This window comes from Pleurodeles waltl, chromosome 8 (genome assembly GCF_031143425.1).
Source record: "Pleurodeles waltl isolate 20211129_DDA chromosome 8, aPleWal1.hap1.20221129, whole genome shotgun sequence".
Lineage (NCBI taxonomy): Eukaryota > Metazoa > Chordata > Amphibia > Caudata > Salamandridae > Pleurodeles > Pleurodeles waltl.
In genome coordinates, this window is record NC_090447.1 from 1002044889 (window position 1) to 1002072149 (window position 27261).

Below are 27261 nucleotides of genomic sequence, written 5' to 3' on the forward strand. Positions count from 1 at the left end.
GTGTCAGTGTATGTATCAGAGTGTGTCAGGGTTTTTTAGTGTATGCATCATTGTGTACATGGGTATGTCAGAGTATTTATCAGTGTGTGCCTGTGTGTGTGTCAGTGTGTGCCTGGGTGTGATAGTGTATGCATCAGTGAGTACCTTTGTATGTTAGTGTATGCATCAGGGTATACATGGGTGTGACAGTGTTTGCATCAGTGTGTGCCTGGGTGTGTCTGTGTATGTATCAGAGTGTGTCAGGGCATGTTAGTGTATGCATCAGTGTGTATATGGGTGTGTCAGTGTATGCATCAGTGTGTGCCTGGATGTGTTAGTGTATGTATCAGAGTGATATCATATGCATTAGTGTGTGCCTGAGTGTATAGTGTATGCATCAATGTTCGCCTGGGTGTGTCAGTGTATATATCAGAGTGTATCAGGGTGTGATAGTGTATGCATCAGTGTGTGCTTGGGTATGTCCGACAGGGCATCAGTACGTAACTAGATATGTTAGTGTATGCATCAGTGTGAACCTGGGTGTGTCAGTGTATGCATCAGTGTGTGTGAGGCTGTGTCAGTGTATGCATCCATGTGAGCCTGGGTGTGTCAGTGTGTGCATCAGTGTGTACCAGGTTGTTTCACTGTATGCACCACTGTGTCCCTGAATCTGTCAGTATACACCTCAGTGTGTGCTTGGGTGTGTCAGTGTGTGAATCTGTTTGTGCCTTGGTGTGTGAGATGTAATTGGTTACCTACATTACCTCATTATTTAGCTCCTTGTAAAAAGAGAGAATACATAAAAGAAAGTTAAAGTTTCATATTAATAAATTATGTATTAAAGTGTGTCAACCTGTAACGAAAATAATATTGTTTATTGCAAGACACAAGAAATACATACTTCTGTATACAAATAACAAACATTATTCAAGAAATATTCCCATGTCCATAGTTCTCAGCTTCTATACTTTTCCACTATAAATTAAGTGCATATAGATGCTCATCCTTCAACAGTGGGGTGGGGGAACAGTCATATGAACTTTTTTTTAAAAACATAACTACATAGCACGTTATTTGAAAATGAACATTCCTATGTAGGACACTCACTACTCATATTAAGCAAACTCTTTTCAATATACTTGTCATATTTAATAAAGAATATTGTACCTTTATAATACAATTGATGTGTATGAATCATAGTAGAAGTAAAAAGGGTATCTAAAGACGTCACCAATGGTAGGCTGCATTATGCAATAAAATACAGCAATCCATTGGAGTAGTAGAGTATATCTGTAGTGTTATTTTAATTATTTTCCAGCTGTTCTTGAAACAAAAATTTAGCAGTCTTGAGATGTATCTTTTGTAGGTGTTTGTTCTAGCTCAAGGTTTCTGATCTCCATTTCCAGTTTAGTACTATGGCGGTCATTTTGATCTTGGCGGTGATGACCGCTGACTGCATGGTGCACTACCCCCAAATAAAGATGACAAAGCAGCCTGTCCACTACCACCCACCACCAGACCTGAATCGACTGCCAGGTCGGAGGTAGCCTCCTTCGACCCGGCGGTGGAGCATAGACCGCTGGTGGGACGATGATCCCATTTCCACCAGGGATTTCCTGGCAGGATACCCTGCCAGGTAATGCCTGGCAGAAAGTATACAGGTGACAGGAATTCTCATTCCTGTCACCAGTATGTGACATGCCAGGCCCCCCCTGCCACAACCCCCACCCCAACCCCAAACTCCTAGACCCACCCCCACCCCTGAAACCTGAAAATCGACCCCCATCCCGCCTTCCTCCAATCTCCCTGTTGGCCCTCCACCATACCCCTTCACCATCCCCTACTCCCCACCTCTGTTCAGCTCCCCCCAACCCCACATACACATGCACCCAGATACCGACATACACAGACACAGACACACATCCCCCCTTCACAAACACACACGGATACCCCCATGCACGCACTCACTCACTCACTCAACACACACCCTGCTCCCCCCATTCCCTCTCGGCCAGCACTTACCTGTCCTGTGGTGCTGCTTCAGGAGGGAACGGGCTCCTAGGATGCTGCTCCGCAACATCACTGCATCTCCATACACCGTCACGCCCATGACTGTATCATTATAGGCATGGCGGTGTCTGGACTGATGTGGGGGTAAGGGTGGAGCAGCATCTACCCCCGCCACCGACCGCCATCATGGCACCTGGTGGCCCTCACCACCATCAATGGCGGTGAGGCTCCAGGCGTCAGTATCTGGCAGGATGCCTGCCGCCACCACTGGCGATATTTGTTGACGGCAGGCTCTCCGAGCAAGAACAAAACGACCGCCTATGTCTGGGGTTTCCTTCCAACAATAAGAAGATTTGAAGATTTACAATCCCTTAGAAAGACATCACCCCTGTTAGGCCGTGTGATGCCTTATTTTCTCGTATACTCGTATAAAAAGTCCCATACATGTACTATTGCATTTCTCCAGTAGTAATCCTCCTTAGAACTTTGATTCAAGAAACAGAAGGTAAGACTTTGGTAGTTTATAGGGTAATCTCTGCTTAAATGTAAGTTTAGAATCATTGCACTCTGCCCATCCAGTTGGGTTTTTTCTATAAATGGTGTAATGTCTAAAAGTAATACTTACTCCTTCATGGAAACTAATGGCTGTACAGCTATATATTTTACTAGAAATTGAAATTTGTCCAGCTTTAAAATTCGTAATCACAGTTTCCAACCTAGTTCCATCAGCATTGCATCGCTATAGCATTAAGTTAATATAGCTGCCCATTCTTGTTATGTTCAAAGTTGATAGAATATCTGACTTGAATTTTATGCATGTATTATTTTGTGTTGCATCATTCAACAACTTGTCAAAACTGACAGTTTTACATGCTGGTACAGTTAAGTAGATAAATCGTTCTGAATGTACTTCTGTTTTCGAAGAAAAGGAAAATATTTCACAGTCCTGCTGCCATGTGTAACTTAGTCCAAATAGTTCCTCAATTGGCAACATCTATCCCTCTAAGATACCAAGTATAACAATTGAAAATTCTTGTGCATATTCTTGAGTGTTTTGTGTGACATGTACAGATCTAGTGCACGCATCAACAAGATGTCTAATAAGAGCTGCAAAATATGTTTTACTTCTATCATTTGACAAGCGTTTTAACAATGTAAGGAGAGCAGAGCAGAATCTTTTATCCTTTTTCTATTTAATTACATGAACCAAATCAGGTAAAAAGAATAGTGCATTGAGTGCTACATTGGCATAGCAATTGACCACAGACACTTTTGATAACTGATAACCTACAATTTCACCACCTTTGTTACTTTTTTTTTTCTCTAATACTTCTTTATTTTGTTTTTTTGTCTGTTTTTCTCAGGAACACTAGTATGATTCTTAAAAATCCTTCATTTTGTTAATATTCTAGCTGTGCCATAAACTGGGTACTGCCCTAAATGAGGAGCATACAGGTTTCTCAGACGGTTAAACTCTATCACACAACTCAAATCAGTGTTCACTTTATTGCTATGAAAGTCTGTAAGATACAAACCAGACAAACTTCTAACCCATGACAAAGCTACACATGACATCCCTTCCTTGAATAAAGTACTACCGATGTTAATAAATGCAGCATCTCCACTTAGGCCTTGCGACTTATGATTTGTTACAGCGTATGCTAAACATATTGGAAACTGCTTTCTGCAACCACACAAGTCTTTTACAAGCAAGAAACACACCACAGACCTCCCTCTATGTTTCACACCTTCAACATCATCAAATTTGATTTCTAAGAATTCAACCTCATTTCTATTAGAATACAAAATGAATTCAATTATTTAACCATGGCTCTGTTAACTAATCCTTCTTCAACATTTAAATTTCGATGCAAAATCACCCTGCAGTTCTTATTAAACATGTAGACACTTTTCTAATCCCGCAGTGTGTGAAACAGACTTTTCCATTGAGTTCAATTTTGACTGCAGTTTTCCATTCAACACTTTTTTCTCCTTAATGTTCCATTTTTATTAATTGCTGTAAGATTTAGGATTTGTTATTTCTCTATTTGCAGTAGTTCTTTATTGAAAGAGAAGCACTCTTGAAAAGTAAGCATTAGGCAAACCACGACTTTTTGTTGTTGAATAAATTCAAACATGAGCTCTGCTGCAGAGTTTTTTGAAGTTGTTAGACTTTTGAGTTTATGCAGGGCCATTCCCAATCTTTTTGTCTCCTATTTTTTCTGACCTGCTGCTGTTGGCTTTTGAACTCTGAGCACTTTACCACTGACAACCATGCTAAAGTGCATATTACTGCACTATGTAAATTGTATGGTTAATTGGTTTATCCATGATTGGCATATTTGATTTACTAGTAATTCCCTAGTAAAGTGCACTAGAGGTGCCCAGGGCCTGTAAACCAAATGCTACTAGTGGGCATGCAGCACTGGTTGTGCCACCCACACAAGTAGCTCTGTAATCATGTCTCAGACCTGCCTTTGCAGTGTCTGTGTGTGCAGTTTTAACTGTAAATTCAACTTGGCAAGTGTACCCACTTGCCAGGACTAAACCTTCCCTTTTCTTACATGTCAGACACCCCTAAGGTAGGCCGTAGATGGCCCCAAGGGCAGGGTTCAGTGCATGGTTAAGGTAGGACATGTAGGCCCTCATTACAACCGGGGCGGTCGGTGATAAGGCAGCGGTAATACCGCCAACAGGCTGGCGGGAAAAAAATGGAATTACGACCATGATGGAAACCGCCAACACACCGCCAACAGACAGACGGAAGACAATGTACTGCCCACACTATTACAAGGCACCAATCCGTCAGATTTGCCGATGCGGTACCAACACCATCAAAAGCATGGCGCAAACAGAACACAGAAGGGAAACCATTAACCTTTCGACACTTTACGAACAACCAGGACACCATGGAGCCCGAGTTACAGGTCCTGCCGAGGCTGGTCTACCTCCACATCTACCAGGAACATCAAAGATGGCGGCGACGACCACGATGAGTACTGCACCTCGCACACCGTGGAGGGAAGGAGGGAAAAGGGAGTGACTCCCACACGCAACACCCGCACCCTCCACCCACAACAACACACACACACATATCCAATCACATCACAGATACACCCCGTCACCTCTTGGAAGACTGCAAGGACCAAATGAAATGAGCTTAACAAGTGTAAAAATTGAACAATCATACAGGCCAAGATAACTTATAATCATCAGTATATACAAATATTAGCAGCAAGTACACAAGTACGTACACTATTCATTGAATGTCCGTGGACCATTGGTCCTAAAAACACCTGCCTCAAAATGGAGAGAACACTGCAGGGGCATCAGGTCGAAAACACACAGGCAACTCAGGGGGAGGGGTAGGGGGGCACCTCAGCCGGATGATGGGACAACGCCACTGCTCCTCTAGGGGGCTCCATGCCCACTGCTTGTCCTGGGGAGTGCAAAGCCACAGTCTCTCAAGTGTCTCAAGAGGGTGGGTTGCCCACTGTTTGGTCCTGGGAATTGCAAAGCCACAGTCTTTCAAGTCTCTCAAGTGGGTGGGTTGTCCACTGTTTGGTCCTGGGGAGTGCAAAGCCACAGTCTCTCAAGTAGGTGGGTTGCCCACTGTTTGGTCCTGGGGAGTGCAAAGCCACATTCTCTCAAGTCTCTCAAGTGGGTGGGTTGCCCACTGTTTGGGCCTGGGGAGTGCAAAGCCACAGTTTTTCAAGTGGATGCTTGTCTCTACTGGTTCTGGAGGCGGCTTGGTGCCCAGACTGCTTCATCCTGCTAAGGACCGAGTTAGTGGATACTTTTCTCCACTGGTTCTGGAGGGGGAAAGGTGCCCAGAGTGCTTCATCCTGCTAAGGACTGGGTTAGTGGATGCTTTTTTCCACTGGTTCTGGAGGGGGCATGGAGCCCAGATTGCTTCATCCTGCTAAGGACTGGGTTAGTGGATGCTTGTCTCCACTGGCTCTGGAGGGGGCTTGGTGCCCAGAGTGCTTCATCCTGCTAAGGACTTGGTTAGTGAATGCTTTTCTCCACTGGTTCTGGAGGGGGCATGGTGCCCAGAGTGCTTCGTCCTGCTAAGGACTGGGTTAGTGGATGCTTTTCTCCACTGGTTCTGGAGGTGGCATGGTGCCCAGAGTGCTTTGTCCTGCTAAGGACTGGGTTAGTGGATGCTTTCCTCCACTGGTTCTGGAGGGGGCATGGTGCCCTGAGTGCTTCGTCCTGCTAAGGACTGGGTTAGTGGATGCTTTTATCCACTGGTTCTGGAGGGGGCTTGGTGGCCAGTGATGCTGCACCTGGGGTGTGGCAGTTCCCATTCCCTCACCTGGGTGTCTGAGCCACAAGATTTTCCGGTAACAGGTAGCATGATACTTCATGGAGGCAGAGACACACTCCACCTTGCGATGACTTAGGCTGCAAACTGCTGGTAGTGCCAGTGCTGGTGGTGGTGCCTCATGTGGTGTGTGCAGGGTCCAGGACATCTCCTGCAGCCTCGGACGGCTGCCCACTGGGGATGGTGCTGATGTCAGCTGTAGTGGCACTGCCTGGGCATGTCACGGGGCAAGTGGCGGTGGCTGCGGTGGTGTCTGCGGCAGAGATGCTGCCGGTGCTGCCCGTGTTGTAGGTGTCTGTAATAGTTGAGGGAGACACCAGGCCATCTCCTGCAGCCTCGGAAGGCTGCCCACTAGGGATGATGCTGGTGACTGTAGTTGCGGCAGCTGGCGTGCAGGTGGCAGTGCAGATGGCGGTGCAGGTGGCGGTGGTTGCGGTGGTGCTCACCGCGATACAGGTTGCTGGGCTGTCTTGAGAAATGGGGATCACCAGTCCCTCACCCGGAGGCTCCGTGCCCTGAGGTGACTTTGCTTTGCTCTTGTCTCCCTTCCCCACCTTGGAAGTCGCTGCTGGGACCTTGGCACTGTCTTTTTTGGTTCTGGATGAGGCCTTGCTGGGTGGGTGGTGCGGCGCTTCTCTGCTGCATGCTGGCCCCTTCTTTACCTTGGCAGATGGCGGAATTGAGTGGTCCTTGGCTTCAGTAGGTGGCACACTGCCAGCCCTGATGGGTGCCCCCTTCGATCCTCCCAGACTTACAGGGACCACAGTGGATGACGATTTGGTGGCTGAGGTGCTGGTCTGGGCTCTAGACAACCTAGCCCTAGGGAAAGGATGGGGGGGGTTTAGGGAAGAGGTCAATGGAAGCCAGGAAAGGTTTTTTAGACACAGTGGGATAGGACAATGGAGGGCGTTTGGGAGTGAAGGAAGAGGTGGTGATTGTAGGAGGTGTATGTCTGCTGAGTTTGGGTGAAGGTGCATGGGTTGGAGGCTGTTGTGAGGTGGATGGCTGTTGAGTGGGTGTGTGTCGGCATTTGTGTACTTTGGCAGGAGGGCTCACAGACACACTGGCAGAGGACACAGGGGACGTGTGAATGGAAGTGGGGGTGGTGATTGCACGTGAGCGGTGTGTTGTGATGGGCATGCTGGTGATGGAGGTAGTGGATGAAGATGTAGTGCATGCAGGTGTGAGTGGAGACGAAACTGGGAGGGAGGTGGAGGATGTGGAGGAGGAGGACACAGGGGAGCAATGGAAGTTGGTGTGTCTGCATGGGGATGGTGCTTGTGTGAGTGCCTGTGAGATGTGTGGTGCTTATGTTTGCCTGAGCCACTTTTATGTGTTGATTTGGGTGAATGCTGGTCTGAAGGTGTGCTTGGGATAGGCTGGGTTTGAGGGGATTGGGGCTGGGTAGAGGAAGTTGGAGGGGGAGGCTAGACACAGGGACAATGGCTGCAATCAGTGCTGAGCCCGGAGCCTGAAATGCTCTCTGTTGGGCTGCCACGCCAGAATGAATGCCCTCCAGGTATGCATTTGTTTGCTGCAAATGCCTCTCCACACCCTGGATGGCATTCAAAATGGTTGACTGCCCAACAGTGAGGGATCTCAGGAGGTCAATAGCCTCCTCACTGAGGGCAGCAGGGCTGACTGTGGCAGGCCCCGAGGTGCCTTGGGTGAAGGAGATGTCCACCCTCCTGGGTGAGCGGGCACGGGAAAAACGCTGAGAGGCTGCTGGGAGGGAGATGCTGGTAGGGGGGTGGCGGCTGTACCTGTTGTTGCGGTGGGCACAGAGGTACCCGCCCCCGCAAGGGAGCTCCCATCAGAGGAGGAGTCGCTGGTTTCCCCTCCTGTCCCCGTTGTGGAGCTCCCCTCGCCCTCCGTTCCACTGGTGCCTTCAGACTCGGTACATTCACCCTCCTGCTCCTGTGCCACTGCTCCTCCGCCAGATGATGCTAATGCACACAAGGACAGGGTGACAAAATCAAAAGGGGGGGAAAGACAGAGGAAACACATGGTCAATGCCAGCAACACCACTACTGTTGGCGGCACAACACACAGGGAGCAGCCCTATGCACTAGGCCATGGGGAACTATGCCTAAACTCATTTGCTGCACACCTGGAACCCACAGGAGCCTGACTGGATGTAGATGGCCACTACCACTATTTTGGTTGGAGTGCCACAGAGCCTGACTAACAAGAGACCTACCCAACCAAGTTCGACCTGGCCTAGGGGAATCCACAGCCCACATCCCCCACCCAGACACTTCATAAAGCATGCAGAGTCAGCTGGATGAGACTGTACTCATCCCCTTGTGGCTACTGTGATTCCCTCAAGCGCCCATCCACTCCGGATAGGCCACCGCCAGGATCCAGAACATTGGGGGGTCATGGTGCGATGGGCACCCCTTCTATGTTGGGAGGCCATCCCCAGCTGGGCCACTGCCGTCTTCTTGCTCCAGCGGCGCAGGTCCTCACATCTCTTGAGGGAGTGGGTGCTCCGTCTATGATAGACTCCCAGGTTCCATACTTCCTTGGTGATGTCACACCAAATACCCTTCTTCTCGTGGGCGCTGACCTAGAGGAAATGTAGAGTAAGAAAGGAACTTACTCCCCCATCCGGTTCGTCATACTCTTTGGCCACCAGTTCCTACCCATGCCCTGACACACATACACTCACCATCCTCACATGCAGGCCTCGGCCACGCCCAACATGTATCTACTAGCCACAGCACTCCAAACATTCATGTCCCACGCATCATTCTCACAGTGTACTCACCTGTTTGCCTGGAAGACCCTAGAGTAGCGTGTACTGGGGGAGGACCCCATCCATTAGTCTCTCCAAGTCCTCCAAACTGAAGGCAGGGGCCCTTTCCCCAGACACTCGAGCCATTGTCGCTTCCAGACACAGGTCACAGCAGTACTTGCAGTGTAGGTCCTCTCCTGTTGAAGGTCAGGTATCAAGTGAGTGAACAGCTAGAAAATGGCAGTCACATCCACGGCGGTGCGTACCGTCACTGCCGGCGTATATCGTCATTGACTCCTGGAACCCATAGGGTCCCATGACAACCAATGCAGAATAGCACGGCGGTCTTCGACCGCCTACCGCAACGCTGCACAACGCCAGCACAGTTACCTCATTTCCCCTTGTCCCTCCTTACAGGTCAGGCAGCTGCCATTTTAGGGTGGCACATAGCAGGGCACCTAACTGGGTCACAGCACATTTGGGCACAAATACAGACAGACAACGCCACACACTGATTTAATCACATTAGTGCAAAACCCTTGTGCAAACTATGTGGTACATTACCCTCTGCTCACCGTTCTCCTCCATAGGCCACATCCGCTGGGACAGATAATGAGATGGCTTCATCCTCCGGAGTACAGACCCCTGGTGGACCGGTCTACAATGGAAGACAGACACATCATTATCACCTACAGACTTGATTGTGCCACAATCCAAGAACTGTGTGCCCAATTGGAGCCACACCTGATGTCAGCTATCCACCATCCCACAGGTATCCCCCCTCTAGAGCAGGTCCTGTCAGTGCTCCATTTCCTGGCCAGTGGTTCTTTTCAAACAACAGTGGCCATGGCATCAGGGATGTCTCAGCCAATGTTCTCTAACGTGTTGTCCACAGTGTTATCTGCCCTGCTGAAACACATGCACAACTACATTGTTTTCCCCCAGGTGGAGGATTTGCCCACAGTGAAAGCTGACTTCTATGCCCTGGGACATATCCCCAACATCATTGGTGCCACTGATGGCACACATGTGGCATTGCCCCCCCCCCCCACAGGAATGAACAGGTGTACAAAAATCGTAAAAGCTACCATTCAATGAATGTGCAGATGGTGTGTTTGGCAGACCAGTACATCTCCCATGTGAATGCCAAGTATCCTGGCTCTATGCATGACGCTTACATTTTGAGGAATAGCAGCATCCCTTATGTGATGGGCAAACTCCAGAGGCACCGGGTGTGGCTAATAGGTGAGCCCAAGGAACCCACATAGTATGAATAGGTGCCTGGGTATGGGGTAGTCCCTAAGGGTTGGTGTATGTATAACAGATATCTCTCAACATTTACAGGTGACTCTGGTTATCCCAATCTCTCATGGCTACTGACCCCAGTGAGGAATCCCAGGACAAGGGTAGAGGAACGCTACAATGAGGCACATGGGGGAACTAGGAGGATTATTGAGCGGACGTTCGGCCTCCTGAAGGCCAGATTCCGGTCCCAGATCATCGTGGCTTTGCGACGCCAGGTGCCTTTTCTGCAGGAGGTTGTGCCTGATTTTGGTCTTGTGGCAGTTGTTGATCCTGTGGAAAGTGAGGAAGAGGAGGCAGAGGAAGAAGATATTGACAACTGAAACAACATCATCATGCAGTACTTCCAGTGAGACACAGGTAAGAGACTGGCACTGCTCATCTCAAATCTGACTAATGTAGGACATTGTATAAGTCTGCCTTTTTACCTCTGTGTATGGACCCTGGCAGTTCACTTTGGCTTCCCTTTTCACAGATCTGGGTACCACATTCTGCCTTCTGCTATGTTTACTGCTGCCTAACAACTGTCATACTTTGGTATGTGCAAATGAACATTTCAATTTATATTTGTCTAAGAGGTTGCAATAATACATTTGTGAAAGTACAGACTGAATCCAGATTGTTTTGTGATTCAAGGGTGTTTATTTAAGTGCTAATAAGTAGAGGGGGATGTGCAATGGGCTGGGGTGATGGTGGAGGAATATCCATGGTAGAGTCCAGTCTGTTTGTATCACAGGTGCATTGTCCAATGGGGCATAGGAAGTGGGGCAATGTCAGTTCAAGGTGGACAGGGTGACATGGTGGGACAGAAGGGTGACAATCAGGAGAGTCCTATTTCCTGGCAGGGGTCTTTGCAATGTTCTCTGTCTTGTGCCTGGATCGCAGGGACCATTAGCGGGGTGGTTCTCCTTCTGCAGGGACCGGGGTGATGGTGGCCTTTTGGTCCTGTGGCAGGACCTCCTGTCCACTAGTGCTGGCGGACGTGAAAGGCTGTTCATCATTCGGGCTGGTGTCAGGGGCCCGGGGGTATGTCACTTTCTCCCTCATGGTGTTGGCCATGTCTTCCAGAATCCTTGCAATGGTGACCAGGGTGGTGTTAATGGACTTCAAGTCCTCCCTGATCCCCAGGTACTGTTCCTCCTGCAGCCACTGGGTCTCCTGAAACTTGCCTCGTGGAGAGTGGGTTATCTCGGCCTGTCCTCCCCCTACCGCACAGCAGTCCTCCCAGCTTCCCTGTTATCCTGTGCCTCTGTCCCCTGAACCGTGTGCCCACTGCCACTGACCTAGGTCCCTGATCGTCCTGGGTTAGTGGGTTTGCCTGGGGCCCCTGTAGTGGTGGACACACTGCTGATTGACATGTCCAGGGGACAGTGGCATGGGCCCGCTGGATGGGTGCTGTGCTGGTGTTTCCTGAGGGGGGAGGTTCAGTGGTGGGTTGGGACTGTGGCAAAGGAACCGACTGTCCAGAGGTCCCTGATGGGCCGGGCTGGTCATCTTGATCCAGGCGCGCAGAGCTGCTGTCATCACTGTGGGCCTCTTCTGTGGGTGGACTGGATATGGCTGGCACCTCCTGTCCAGTAACGTTGTGTAGGGGTCCTGTTGGGGTGCAAATGCATTGTTATTGTATCTGTGTGTGCCATCTTGTGCAATGGGTAGGTTTCTCTATTACTGTGCTTGCATTATCGCCTTGGCCCTTGTGTGAGTGGTGATTGTGTGGGGTGGGTGAGTCTCTCTACTGGGCATGCTGTGGTGATGGGTGTCCATGCAAGTCTGTGATGGGTGTCCATGCAATGTTGTCACATGCATGGCTTGGTATTGGGATGTGTGGGTTGTGATAGTGGGGTATATTTGTAGTGTTGGGATGATAGGTGAGAGGGTAGGGGTTGGGGTTTGTGATGGCATGCAGGTAGGGTGGGGGATATAGTAGTAAAGCTTTGACTTACCAAAGTCCAGTCCTCCTGCTATGCCTGCGAGGCCCTCAGTATGCATTATTGCCAAGACTTGCTCCTCCCATGTTGTTAGTTGTTGGGGAGGAGGAGAGGGCCCACCGCCAGTCCTCTCTACAGCAATCTGGTGTCTGGACACCACGGAATGTACCTTCCCCCGTAGGTCATTCCACCTCTTGCTGATGTCATCCCGTGTTCTTGGATGCTGTCCCACTGCGTTGACCCTGTCGACAATTCTCCGCCATAGCTCCATCTTTCTTGCAATGGATGTCTGCTGCACCTGTGATCCAAATAGCTGTGGCTCTACCTGGATGATTTCCTCCACCATGACCCTGAGCTCTTCATCAGAGAACCTGGGGTGTCTTTGAGGTGCCATGATGTGGTGTGGGTGATGTGTGAGGTGATGGTTGATCTGATGTGTGGGGTGATGTGTTGGGGTGTGTTCGTTGAGGTGCGTGTATGGTGTATGAGTGATGGTGTTGTGTGCCTCTGGATCCTGATGTTGTCTTTGCTTTTCTGTCTCTCTGCTTCTTCCAAAATTGGCATTGTGAGGGGTTGTGGGTAATGTGAGTGTGTGTTTTATAGTGTTGTGAGTGTGTGGGTGTGGTGTGTGTATGTGTGTCAGGTGTGTGTGTTTTGAATTATCCAATGTTGTGGTGTTTTGTAAATGTGTGTGTATTTTGAGTGCGGCAGTGTGCACTGCCAATGGATTACCGTGGTTGAATGACCGCCGCGTTGATGCGTGGGTCGTGATAGTGTGGGCGTAGTTCTGTTGGCATGACGGTGTGGGTTTTGGCACCGCCAGTTTATCACTGACCTTTGGTATGGCGGACTTGTGTGGGTGTCTGTATTGTGGAGGATTTCCGAGTGTGGGTCATAATACCCGTAGCGGATTTCTGCCGTGGACACAGTATGTTGGCAGCCATCTGCACGGCAGTCAGCGGCATTTACCACCAGGGTTGTAATGAGGGCCTTAGTAATGTGTTTTATATGTCTAACATATAACTATTGCTAAATTTGTTTTTCACTGTTGCAAGGCCTGTCCCTCTCATAGGTTAACATGGGAGCTACCTTTAAATATGATTAAAGTGTAGATTCCCTTTGGGAGCGGATGGACATGTGGAGTTTGGGGTCTCTGAGCTCACAATTTAAAAATACATCTTTTAGTAAAGTTGATTTTGAGATTGTGTGTTTGAAAATGCCACTTTTAGAAAGTGAGCATTTTCTTACTTATACCATTTCTGGGACTCTGCCTGTTTGTGGATTCCCTGTCTGGGTCAGTTTGACAGTTGGGCTGGTTGCACCTCACACTAGACAGTGACACAAAGGGAGCTGGGGTGTAGTCTGCATTTCCTGATGAGCCATCTGTGCTAGGAGGGAGGGGAGGAGTGGTCACTCACACCTGAAAGGGCTGTGCCTGCCCTCACACAATGCAGTCTCCAAACCCCTGGTGAGCGTCTGGGGCCTGACCTGGGCAAGGCAGGATTTCACACTCAAGAAAGACTTTGCTTTGAAGTAGGCCTACTTCAAAGGAGAAATTAGGTATGAAAAGGACACCCAAAACCACAGACTTTAGAACACTTCTGGAAACCAAGAGGAACCTCTGCCTGGAGAAGAGCTGAAGAGCTGAGGAAGAAGAGCTGCCCTGCCTGTGACTGTGCTTTGAGGAGCTATCCTGCAGTTGCTGCTTCTGCCAGAGTAAGAGGGCAAAGACTGGACTTTGTGTGCCTAACAGCTTGTGAAGATCTCCAAGGGCTTGATTTAGAGCTTGCCTCCTGTTGTTTGAAGTCTCAGGGACAGCAAAGACTTCACTCTGCCAGCACCTAGAGTCTCTAGAGAGACTCCTACTCTGCCCTGTGGTGCCCATCCAGTTCAGGGAGCCTGAAAGGAGAAGCTGGCAGCCTAAGAGGAAAAAATCCACGCACAGAACGCTGTGCGGGGAAAAGATCTACGCAACTCCGATCTACGGCTGGAAAATCGACACGCCGCCGGCTTCGCGGCTGAAAATCGATGCTTGCCAGCCACACGACCGAAGAATCGAAGCACGGAGCAGGAGAAACGAAGCACAGCATCGCTGATGGAGGCTGGTGAGATCGCAACCCATGCTGCGTAGTTTTTAGATCATCGTGCAGCTGGATTTCCATCACAAACACCGCTGGGTGTGTAAAAACAACACAAGGCCTGTCCTTACCCAAGAGTTCTGACCGGATCGATGTATCGCTCTCCTGCGGAGAGAAGAAACGGCGCGCCCGACCTGGCGAAAGGAGAAACGACGGAAGGTCTCGCTTGTGAGTGAAATTGACACATCCCAAGCCCTTTTTGATACACACTCGCCCGTGCTGGGCTATTTTTGATGCACCCAAGGTACATTTTCAGGCTAACGGTGTTAGCGTGTGTTTAAAACTACATGAAGACTCTTTTTGCTTTTTAATTGATAACTTGACTTGTGTATTGTGGATTTTTGTCGTTTTGGTCTTCTTTTGTTTAGCTAAATATTCTCTATTTTTCTAAACCTGTGTTGTGTCATTTAGTAGTGTTTTCCTTAAGTTGCTGTGTGTGTTTGTACAAATACTTTACACCTAGCACTCTGAAGTTAAACCTACAACTTGTGCCAAGCTACCAAGGGGGTAAGCAGGGGTTAGCTGAGAGTGATTCTCTTTGACCCTGATTAGAGTGAGGGTCCTTGCTTGGACAGGAGGTAACCTGACTGCCAACCAAAGATGTAATTTCTAACAGAAGTAAATATATTCTTTATCAATTGTGTTTCCAAACAACACTTTCCTTCTACTGACAGTATTCCTATCCTGATGTCCTTCAGAATGTTTCCATATTGCTTCTCAGAGGCTTGACACATGTTTCTACTTAGTTCTTTGCACTGGAAATTCATCCAAATGTTACATTTCCAATGCCCCCTAAGGAACTGCAAGTTTCTTCATGTAACAGTGTCTTAAATACAGGCTGTCCTTTTACAGGAGTAAGTTGCAGGGGCAGCTCCTTCACTATGGCAAAGCAGCATCGCCCCATTGGCTGTGCCAGAAGCAGACAAATAAAATGATAGATTGTTTCATTTTTCTGCTGCTGGAACAGCCAGCAGTACAGGAAGGGGTAGGGCTGGGTCAAAGGAGGTGGGAGGTGGACTGGACTGCACCTAAGTGCGCATGTGTGTTTAGCTGGCCGTCTGAGGCCGGCCAAACACACATGTGCACTTAGGTTTCTCCAGCCTGTCTGTGTACACAGCTGGGCTGGAGGACTACACAGACCCCAGGCTGTCTGAATGGCAGTCACTGCCACTCAGGACAGTCCTGGTGCTGCTTTCATGCAAGATTTTACATGGGAGCCTGTGCTAGTATCCCAGCAGTGAATGCTGGGACACCAGACGAAAAGAAGCACAAGGCATCAGGAGACAGCAAGCACAGAGGCAAAGTCTTTTTTATTCTTTTTCCATCATCTCCATTCCCCCGCCCCTTCCCTTGCATTATGTGGAGGCTGCCGCTGGTAAGTTGTAATAAATCACCAAAAACAATTACATGCTTTTATCCAAAAGGTACATCATACTCTATCTTCCATATCTGTTGCATTCTCAAATGCACAAAGACAAGCATTAATTTTGACACCATGCTCACCTCATCAATGATTAAAAGTTTTAAATTCTTCAACACTCGTGAAACTTTGTGACAAGCCTCACCAGATAGCTTTTGTTACTCCAGTTTATTGTTGTATTCAACAGGTAGCATACGTAGATGATCCGAGGTAACTCCTTTGATGATATGGGCTTAGAATTTGAATTAAAAAGGCTTTTCCCAGTGCCAGCTTGTCCACAAATATATAAAGGAATTGGCTTAAAACTTGACTTGCATTCATTGTTTTCATGCAGGGATCTGGGTTCTATTTTTCCCTTGACTTCTAGATATATTTTTTCTGTTCATCATTCAGTTGTTCTACTAACTGCTGGAAGTCAACATTTTCTTCTCTTGGTTGTTGCATGGCTGTCTCCACCTCATTCATCATTATGGCTGTTTCATTCTTGATAATTGGCTGACCAGGAGGATCTTGACTGACAGATCCAGAACTCTGACTGCTTTGTGAACTGTACTTTGCTATCTCAGCAGCAATTGTCTCATCTTGTTTAATTTCTTCATTCTACATTTTTAGATAGCTTGGAAATATTGGACACTCAATGGTGTCTTTTATAGCTTTGAAAGAGTCTTCATAGCAATCATATTCTTCAAGTAACTTTGTTTCAGAATGCCAAGATTTGAAGAGCTGGAGAAATGCTAAGTAGAAAAAATATTTTTTCTCATTAGTTTGACAAGTAAGTTTTCTATTGTTTATTAAGTTATCTTTTGCATGCCAAACCAACCATCACAACCAGCAACAGCATATCTGCCTTCATTGATCTTTCCTGACACATTGTCTGTGTACCTATAGTGCTGCAGAATTTTGTAAAGACACACATTTTCAAAATGTGGACTTCTTCTGGATAGTAAATATCCAGCATGTTTGTTTTCACAATCTCTGTACTCTCTGGATCAAACTCTGACAGATACTGAATTTTTTGGGAAAGAGTTCAAAACTCTGTTTTGTGTGTTTACAAGTCCAATACTATCCCAAACAATTCCTTTAGACTTTGAGCATAAGCTAGCTGAACTCAACAAGTCATAGCACTCAAATGAGCTCTTCTCCCTAAGTGAGAGCATCTTCAACCTTAAACTGTATAATTTGAGAGAGATTTTTCTGCAGAAATCTCCTTCCATGTTTCCTTCATCTCTATTTTCTCTGATTTAGTGATGTATAAAGTAACATAGCAAGCAACAGGAATGGAATTGTCTGCAACAAACTATATGTCCATACTTGCATTCCATAACTTAGAATAACAGGATTATTATTGTTAATATATCTGGAAGCATCTGATCTTTTCAGATTATATGTTTTCTTTGGAGGTTTTCTTGTCAGTGTATGCCTCACTGCAGATAACAAAGCTGTTCACTTTCCCCTTAGAAATGATAGGCCTTGGAAATCCAAAACATTTTGTATAAAACTTTATTTTACATCTGTTTCTTCGGTGGCAATACTTGCCATGTGTGTGTGTCTGGAAGCGTAGAATTTGCTGTTGTAGGGTTTTGTTATTATTGTCAGCTGGAATGCTGCATGTAACGTTTCGTTCTATAAAAGACAGTACACACTCATCAGTATCAGTTCCAAATTTCGGTGCATCCTTTATCCATCATGCATGTGAATATGAGGAGCACCTCTTGTCTGGTACTTTTTTCTCATTAAAAAAACCTGTGACTTCTCCAAGAGGAGGATTTGTTTTGTTGCATATAAAACTCGTCATCGCTGGACGCTTTTGATTGAAATACCTGCATACATTAGCAGGATCCAAAGAGCAAAGTTCCACTGCTGTTTTCAAATGTTTATTGGTAATATTAGTGTTTGCTTCTCTTAAAATTGTAGCAAATCATCCCATGCATACTTTGTGCAACCAAGCATTACAAACCAAGTAGGTGGACCTAAGTTGCACAGCATACATTTAAGCTCTCCATGACGATGGTCCCAGTATTCATTAGTCCCAAGTAGACATGCCAGCAAATTAATTATGTTGTATTCCAGTTTTTCATCCTTACCTTGTATTTTATCAACAGAATCCCTTGCAGAAAGGTTTTGGAGATTGACTCCTATCCTAATAATATAGTTGACAGCATAAGTGAGCCCTGACAAGTCAATGTCAAATAAAATTTGGTATATATAGGGAATACATTGCTGAAACCTAGGGTACTCTGAATATAGTCTTGTTGACCAATATTCAGCTGCTGGTATTTGTGTAGGTCTCTCTTCGTAGTACCTACCTTTTCCTGTGGGAAATAGCTATGGAAAACAGTGAGCCTCTAACAAATGTTCCCAGACACTCACTGGAGCTCCTCTAACTTGTTTAATTTGGAAAGGTAAATAGCATCCCAACAACTTCTTTTGAATAAAGTGGATGAAAACTGTAATGTTCATATATATCTTCTGATTTCTGCTTATCCACTTTATCTATTTGTCCACTTGATTGTAGTGCTTCATCATCAGTACAGCTTACTTCTCCAGTGATATTGACATTTGTAAAAAAACATAAGTTTCTTTTAAATGTACTGTAGCCATTTTTACTTTATTCACATCCACTAATTCTTGCCAGATTTTCTTACCTTTGTTAGGTACTCCATTCACTCAAGTAATAAGTGGTTCATCTATATCTTATTCAACACCAACAGCATCAACATTTTTTTAAATCTAGAGGTAAGTATACAATTCTTCCTTTTAAGTCCTTTCTGTAGTTCTGGTGAAGGTAGTGTCTCTGTTTTTGGCTCCATTTGAATAATTGCTTGAAATGGGTGCACAGTTTGTTCTAGAATTGATTCATACACATTTAATTCATTAGGTTCTTCTGAGATTGGTACAAATTCTAATCTATTATAAATTGCTCTAGCTGGCTTTATACCATTCTCCAATTTGTTAGAGCAATACTTACATATTGTTTCTTTTCCATCTAAATTAAATAGTTCTTCTACAAATAGATATGCACCAAATTCCTTACACTCATCATTACTATTTTCTTCAGTTTTAGAAAATACAACTACATTACAAGTTTGGTTTTTGTAATGAGTACAGCGACAACAGATGCATACATACTCTGGTTTCTCAGAACACACTGCATTGAACTTTTCTATCTGCTGTGTAAACTTTTCAGTACTTATCTGTCTATCCCCTTCTTCTACAGCTCTCAACACTTCCTCCTCGTTTTCTCTGCTCTTTTCATAAGGCCCTAAGAAACTAAATTGAATGTCTTCTGAAACTTTCTCAACTTCTGCCATACTACCATATAACAGAGCTGCATTTAAATATCCTGGGCATAAAGCTGGACGTTTTACATTACAAAGTCTCAAAACTAAATTTCACATTTTTAAATTATGCACAACTAACATCCAAAGTGATAGAAAGTGTTTTTTCAGCCTTTGTTTGGAAGACATGCCAATGAATGACCTTGTAATCTAGTGTATTTTCTAATTTTACATGGATCTAATTCTTGAAGTATTTTAATTTTCTGTTTCAGACTTCTCCATCACAATTCCTATAGAAAACTCTTCAACGTATCAATTAATTTCTAATGGACACTACAAATAATGCTACACTTCCACTTGTATACAGGCTCTTGGGTATGCCGTTCTTGAACTTCTTCAGCCGCAATTTGTTCTGCATTCCTGGGAACTAACTGTTATTTTCTAAGGGAGTACCATCCTTTACTTCAAAGCAATGCCCACTTGAGTCAACTGCATTCACTAATTTATTTTCTAGCAAGTAGCTCTCCTCCTTAAAAAATGTTTCGGTGCTCCATGTGTGCATTGATTCACCTTTAAAGACTACAGAATTTACTTCTATTAATCAGCCTTATCCTTAAGGTTTGTTCCTCATGCATACACTGTTTTGTTTAGTGTCTTCATTCTGTTTAATATTAAGATAAAATGTTCCCTTTTCAAAAGGGATGCATTGTCCACTGTAATCTCAATAAGTTCCCTGTGCTTAATTGTAGCACTTTTCTTTTTATACTTCTTCATCTTCATTTACAAATTCTGAATTACTCTGGTTTGAAACATTTTTACTCTTATCGCCTTAAACTGGTTTTGTCTCCAAGTCTATTCCTTTCTTCCCTTATTACATGTTCTACTTTTACCAGCATATCCTCCATCATCTTTCTCATTTGATTTACAAGTCCTCTTTTCATTGGACACAATTTTTTAGAAAGTCCTTAGTGCTCTTACCAGCTGTTCTTTTTTCCTTCTCCACATTTTCCACCTTATTTGGCATTTTACACTCAGATTGAATCATGTAGTATTGTTTCCTCTGTTTCCTTTTTCCTTCTCTCTTATAAGGCATTCTAAGTCTTCTTTTTTCAGTACAACTGAATATCTGCAAATTAAATAATAATAATTTTACCTCTATTTTAGATAATTTCACATTAATACAACTTAGTGATTCTGTAATTAAGAAATAAATTGTCTGTATTAAACTACACATTAAACCTTCACAAATACATGTTATTCACAACTCAGGCATAATTTGTTTAGTGTTTGTGTGGATAGCAGACTTGTTGTGAAAGTGTCGGACAGAGTGTGAGAATGGGCGTGAGAGAATCTGCCTGGATCTGACAGTGGGTGTGAGACTGCCTGTTTTGCTCTCTGAGCAGCTGAAATGTACATAGGTGTGCCAATAGGTGTGCAAGTGTCCTTTTAACCTCAAATCACCCTGCTCTACATTCTACTTATACCCTATCTGACTGCACAATATTCATTACTAAAACAACACTTAAAGGATTAACACGTAGCCTTTCTAATGGCAAGTCACAGTGCTACTAAAACTGTACAATCACGTTGTGCAGTAGTAGGCTTGAGCCATATTTAAACAAATATTTGTCTGCATGTGAGAGTAGGTTATGCCACTAATTGCCTGCATATCTGAGTAACTACATTAGTACCGCCATAAGTGGTGCATAAGTGAGTGTGTGTGTATGTTTAATTGCCTATGTCACTGTTGGACTGGTTGTGTCAGTACCTTTATAACTTTCTTAATATGTATAATACTTGCACTATGGTCTGGACACTCAATATATCTTTAATCATAAGAGTATGTAACTGTATGTTTAAGTCACTGAAACTTAAAAAGACGTTTCATCTTTTTACGCAAAAGAAATCCTGCTCTACATCCTAGTTTAGTACACAGTTTCTGTTTATTAACAAAATATCTTTCACCTCATTATAACAAACTACTCCCCTCTATAGCTCACCTACAAAGTAGATAACAGCTCAGTCTTATGTGGTAAAATAAAAGTGTAATATTTCTTTAATAATTATTCAACATGTCATTTTTGTTACAACATACCTATTATTCATAATCTTTTTGCAGTTGTTTTGTAAATTCTATTGATTCTCATTTAACTAACACATTATACATTTAAATTCATTCTACAACACATACCTATTAAGTGTGTTTGCTGGTGTGTATATTTGTCTGTCAGTACCAGCTCAAATTTCTTCTCACTGAAAGTATGAAAAAAACAACCAGAAGAATGGTACACCACTCTCAGGCAAGTCAACCATTAATAACAATCTTTTCACTTTTGTTTTTAAGGTTACACAATCACATGCAGAATTACAATCTCTCTTTCATTACTAACTTTGGTACAGAGTCCCTGATTGTTTTTTACACTTGACCTTTTCCAACATTCCTCAAAAAATAGCCCAATTCGGTACCACTTGTAGTCAAATCTGCAAATTCTCCGTGGAGCCCAGTGGGACTTCTCCCTCCCCGTGTAACCTAACCAAAGAAATTGCTACTTCGAAAATGATGTGGACCTTCAGTTTAAAGAAATAAAGAAAAGATTATAAGCAAGGTTATCCAGCAAGGCTTATTGAACAGGGAGCAGTCAGAGCCAGTAGCTTATCACCTTCAGATATTCTGATGAATAAATTGCCATTGACGTCTGCAAACTCAGATGTTGCAAGGATGATAACTACTTGCAGTAAGAAGAGCAATGACATCCAACAAAACTTTCAGAGAAATTGGTATATTCTCTTGAGTGATGGAGACATCTCACAGATGAAAGGACCTAGACCACGAATTACATTCAGGGAGTCTCTCTGACTTAAAGATAAACTGATTTGAAGTCATTTTGTAGACAAACAATCTACCACATGGTTAGGGACACAAAATAAAGGATTTTTCAAGTGCCTCAATTGCAAAGCATGTAAGATTGAAAAAAAATTCAAATATGTCAATGATCCTAAAGGTAAACAGATAACAATAGAACAGAGGATTGCATGCAGGACCACTCTTGTGGTGTATGTCATTGAATGCAAATGCGGTTTGATATATGTGAAGTACAACTTGTCCAGTAAAGAAACACATCTTGGAACATATACTATGAGTGGTACACAGAGATGGAAGCTACAACGTTGTGGCCAAGCACTTAATGGTATCAAAATGTGGAGACTGCCAATCCCTTCAATATTATGGTTTGGCACATGTACCCTTAAATGAACGAGGAGAAGATTGGGCTTTACTACTGCGCATACTGGAAAGTAGGTATATCATTAGATTACGAACTAAGATTCCTGAAGGACTCAATACCGGTGAGGAACTTCACGTACATCTGTAATAGCTATATAATTGATACCATGGACCACTGGTTGGTGACTATACAAGTCTATATATATATATATATATATATATATCCTTCATCGCTCCCTTAACATATCAGGAGAACCAGGACACCTCTGATGTGTTTTTCACATCGGAGGTGTCCTGGTTCTCCTGATATGTTAAGGGAGCGAAGAAGGATATTTGGGGCGTCTCGGAGCCCGTACTGGAGCGCTGTACTGATCACCCGCATTCCGGGACCTGTGTATATGTGATATATATATATATATATTGATAATAAATGGGAAATGGGATCAATGGAATGAATAAGGTAAGATGGCACTAAGCCATTATTTATCACTGTTTACTCTTATGGTCAGATAGAAGGATATATACACAATGTGAACTATATACATAAACAAGACACGTAAGTGGCTGATTTATGGTTTGATGGATAATGTAAACCATTTTTATTTGATTTGAAGATACATTGCAATTTTGTCTAATTAGATTGTATAGTGCAAAAGATTGTATTATTGGAATGATACATGGTTTCACCTATTTGGTTTGATTTATAATGGAATTTAGGTGTAACTTACTTGATTCTCCATTAGTTGTATTTTAATCTTGTCACACTACATGTCCCAGAATGCCTCATTATGTGGCCGTTCGATACTTTGGCTTTGGTATGCACTACTACAATCATAAGGAGGACATGTTTAAAAACCAATGACTTGCCGAGTCTCTCTTCAATGGACTATTTTACCACGCTTTTGTTTCGGAAATGCGCAATGTTTGGCAAAAAAAAAAATCCTTCACAGTGGAAAGGAGGCAAGTGAAAATGGGAGGCTGGTAGACTTGCCCCGCTGGAAAGGGTGGCATTTTGTGTTGCATTTATTTCGTATAAATGACATATTCTCTCAAAGTACATCTGTAAATATTTTAAACCCACATTTACTTTTTTTTGTTCGTACCATTACTTAAATCTCTTTATTTATAATTATGGAACGTGTGTTATTAAACTAAAAAGTTGTTAGAATGTGAAGTTTTTTAATGAAAAATTATAGTAAAAAAAAGAAAATCAATAGCGAGGCTCCTCAAGTGAACAAGACACTCACATTAGTGTGAATGCTTGCTAGAACAATTGAGCTGACAGAAAAATAGCACTGTGGGCTCACTCTTGTAATCTAGGCAGTGACCTCTACTATGTGGCATTGAGGTTTCTTTCTGATTCCGACAATGAAGAGAGGGTTGATATGCTATATTCTGTCTTTTTAAGAGCAGTATCTTTGGCACTGTCACACATTCCCCCATCACAATGAGAGGAAGAAACTGTATCCGCGTGCCTTATGATTAAGTTATGTGTGCTTGTCTGTAAACTTCCGGCGCCGTTCTGCACGCGGAGCTAAGGCAGTGAAAGGAATTTGACGAACCTCTTTCTGTGTCAGCAATCGCATTTTTCCAGGCTCCAAGTCGGGGTTAGGGCACAGAAGGATGGGGGGCTATCATGACAGCTGTTTGGGAGTGAGGGAACGAGGGGTGAATTTTCTAGCACCTTGCAGATCCAAAACATTACACACAGCTCACCAGTTTCTACCCTAACGAGTAGCTGCGTAACCTTGTCAACACACCTTCCTCACGTATTTGAATGGGTAGATTTGGGGTGAGAAATATTTTCACTAGTAAGCTGTGCCCGCAGAGCTCCGCGCCAAGCACTGGCATATATTTCAGATTCAGGCAGCTGGTTTGTGTCTGCAGTGCCACTAAAATATCAAAGAACTCTATACGGTTATTAAATACTGTGCCCATCATGGTTTTTGTTGTTGCCCTAAATATCTTGTGGTTGGTTGCTAAGGAGTTAAGTCGGAAATGAATGTTTTACACATCGATACTCTCCGTTAGTCCTCAGAGACATTAAAAAATCTGTTGTTTTGCATTATTAAAAAAAGAGTCTCTACGCCATGCAAACAAATATTACCTATGGAACACCTGAGCACTATTTGCTTGTGTTTACCACTATAGTCCGTGTGCTGAGTTGACATTCACAAAAGCAATTCATCCGTAGAGAGAGGTTAGAAAAGTTCAGCCAGAAGACGGCATTGTAAATGAGTTAAAGCTGCAAGGGGCCGCTTTGACATCACAGCTACATGGGTCTGCGGTGGGCGTTCACGTCCACCCCTGTGGATGGGAGGGGTCCTGTTTCCAAATGGGTGTTTCTGTGACAGGCTGCCTGCTTCGCCCAGCTGACGCATTCCGGGCTACATCACCGTCTGAAGAGGGTCGTCAGCCAACTGAATATTGCAGCACTGATACTCTAACATTTTATTTTATTTGTGGTACTATAAAAGGATTTTTCGGGTTTTTTTTTCGTCCGCGAGCCCTGAGCTCTGCGTGAAGCAGTCGCTGCCCCGGTGTCCGGTCGGAAGGCCCCCCCGGCCGGGGGCCCCCTGTAATGTGATGCAGCTTGGTAATACTCCGAGTATATTGTCCTCTCTTGTTTGTGAAGCCTCCACCCACTGGCCCACCCTACATTTAGCCGATCACGTGACGCTGGTAAGTCATTTGCAAGTACAACAGTCCTCTGTGTGCTCCCATTCATTTCCTGAGCGCTGCATAGAGCAGCCGAGGCAGCAGGCTGTGTGTGAGTGTGTGTGTGAGGGAGAGGCAGAGACGGGACACAGTGTAAGGGGGAAGGACACATTTCCCACTGCTCTGCTGCTTCTGCTCAGGTCTGTGCCTCTTCCCTTTTTATGGAAACATGCCTGTGATATTTCCGAGATGACTGTCACACTTAGCCAATGTGTCTAGCGTGTCTATGTGCCTCTAGTCTCGCCCTCCTTTCTGAGGAGTGCAGAGCGTTGCATGCAGCTCAGAACAAAAGCAGAAATGTTGCCAAGTCTGTATAGGGAAAAGCAGGGGTTGTTGGAGCGAATGGGGATAGAAAACTCACCAAGTGAACTGTTTCTTCCAAATGCTTTTTATCTGTTTATTACATCCTTGCTGCTTTAGCTCGTGCATATGCGTGGCAGCCGCTGTGATGATGGCGGTGACGTGACACGGTGTTCTGCATGTCGCCGTGTTACCTGTGTTTTGTTTGCGGGGGCCGCGGCGAGAGAGGGGTTAAGGTGAAGATGTCACTCTTGGCAGAGGCAGCGCTGCTGGGTCCTCTCGCGCGCCTGGTAATGATGTGTAGCTGTCACTTGCATCGTTGCATAGAGTTGTGGAAGTAGCCAGGGGGCTAGCCGATGGCTTCCCTTTTCAATTATTGGCATATGATGATAGTTCACCGGAAACTTAGGAATTTCGACCAGCACCGATGGTATCACTGAACCAACAATCGAATGGAAACAGAACGGCGCTGTAATGACGAGACTGCAGGCAGACCTCTAAGACATTTATTTGTCTGAGATGAATCACATAGGTGTTAAGCAATTTCGACTATTTTTTTTTTGTTGGTGACAATACGAGAAACCCATGTTTTTTTATTGGAAAAACATACCATGCTTAATTTTTTTTCACACTTTTTCTTAAAAACAAATGGCGTGGCAGCAAATGACACCGACGCCGATGCTAGAGCGAAACACTGCAGCCAGAGGCGACGCATAAGGCTGCTGCGGGCATGAGCTTTAATTCCGGATACAGGCTGGCTGCGCCAAGCACTGGATATTAGTCTAGAGGAATGTGTAATCTGGATAAACAGCCTTTTGGGTTCCTCTACAGTTGGACTCCATTCTTGTGGCTAAAGTGCCCGTGGTGACTGCAATGTGTGATCTTGCGTTTCATGATGTGGTTTTTATTCAATGAATAAAGTTGTTGTTAAAAGGAGGGACCACTATAATTAGCTGCAACATTTAATCAAGCAGGAAAGCGCGCAGTGTGGCTATTTGTTTACAGAATTATCTGGTAGCACTCCCACAGTTTAGAAGTCTGGCAAGTTACTTTCCCTCAGTTACCATAACCACTCTCTCCATTTGTCATGGAATCTAACAGAGCGATCAGTTCTCTTTGTAATCAAGTGCTCTGATCTGCACAGTTGCTATTCTTAGAGCACTTCTAATGTGCACATTAATAATCTCACATTAGGCTAGGTGTTCTTTTTTTACCTCACTCGGATGTTCGAAAGATTGCGACGTGACGTCATCGCTTGAGGAGTGCTGACCCATGGATGCCTTCAGACTAACAAACAGATGCTTACGTTATTGCACACGTCACAGCCTCAGTTGCAGTGCTCTGCTTCCAGCTTCCACCCCCCCTCGAGAGTCCCTTGCCAATAGTGTCTATGCAAGTACTTGCCTTGTCTTACCTCCATCCACAATGTTTGAATGTGTATTGGGAGTAAACCGCAATCATTTCAAGAACGTCTGCAACTGGTGTGATTTGAGTCCGCATAACCTGAGTTGACCCACTTATGCAAATATGTTATTTCAAATGGCTGAACTGGTCATATAATGGGAAGTGAACATCACAGTAGGACTGGACATCAATAAAATGCCAAATTTCCAATACACCAGCACTTTCGTTTCAATGTATTTATTTAGCTTGCGATATGGCATAAACGAGATCTTCAGAAGAATGACCTCGGAGTAATTACGTTTTTAAAATGAACCTACACATCCTTTATCAAATGTGCAAATCAAATTAATCACAGACAACCCAGTCTGTTTGAACACCTTTCCTCCAAACAAGCATATCCGAAAGCGAACAGGATTTCGAGTGCTGATGATTGAAATGCTTGGTCTCCTCCAAAACTACTAACCTCTCACCGGGTCCCTACAAGTGCTGAACACTTT

At 44.6% G+C, this 27261-nt stretch overlaps 1 protein-coding gene across 2 annotated transcripts in view; it reads left to right on the forward strand.

The window, feature by feature from the left end:
- Positions 1–24719: 24719 nt before the first annotated feature.
- Positions 24720–27261, forward strand: part of KLF12 (KLF transcription factor 12) — a 977710-nt gene continuing 975168 nt past the window's right edge. Inside the window, exon 1 of one of the 2 annotated variants that reach the window (XM_069205282.1) lies at positions 24720–25024. The gene's annotated coding sequence lies outside the window, so the exon portion shown is untranslated. Of the gene's footprint in view, positions 25025–25075; positions 25201–27261 lie in introns of those variants that run through there. The other variant, XM_069205283.1, reaches the window with a different exon arrangement.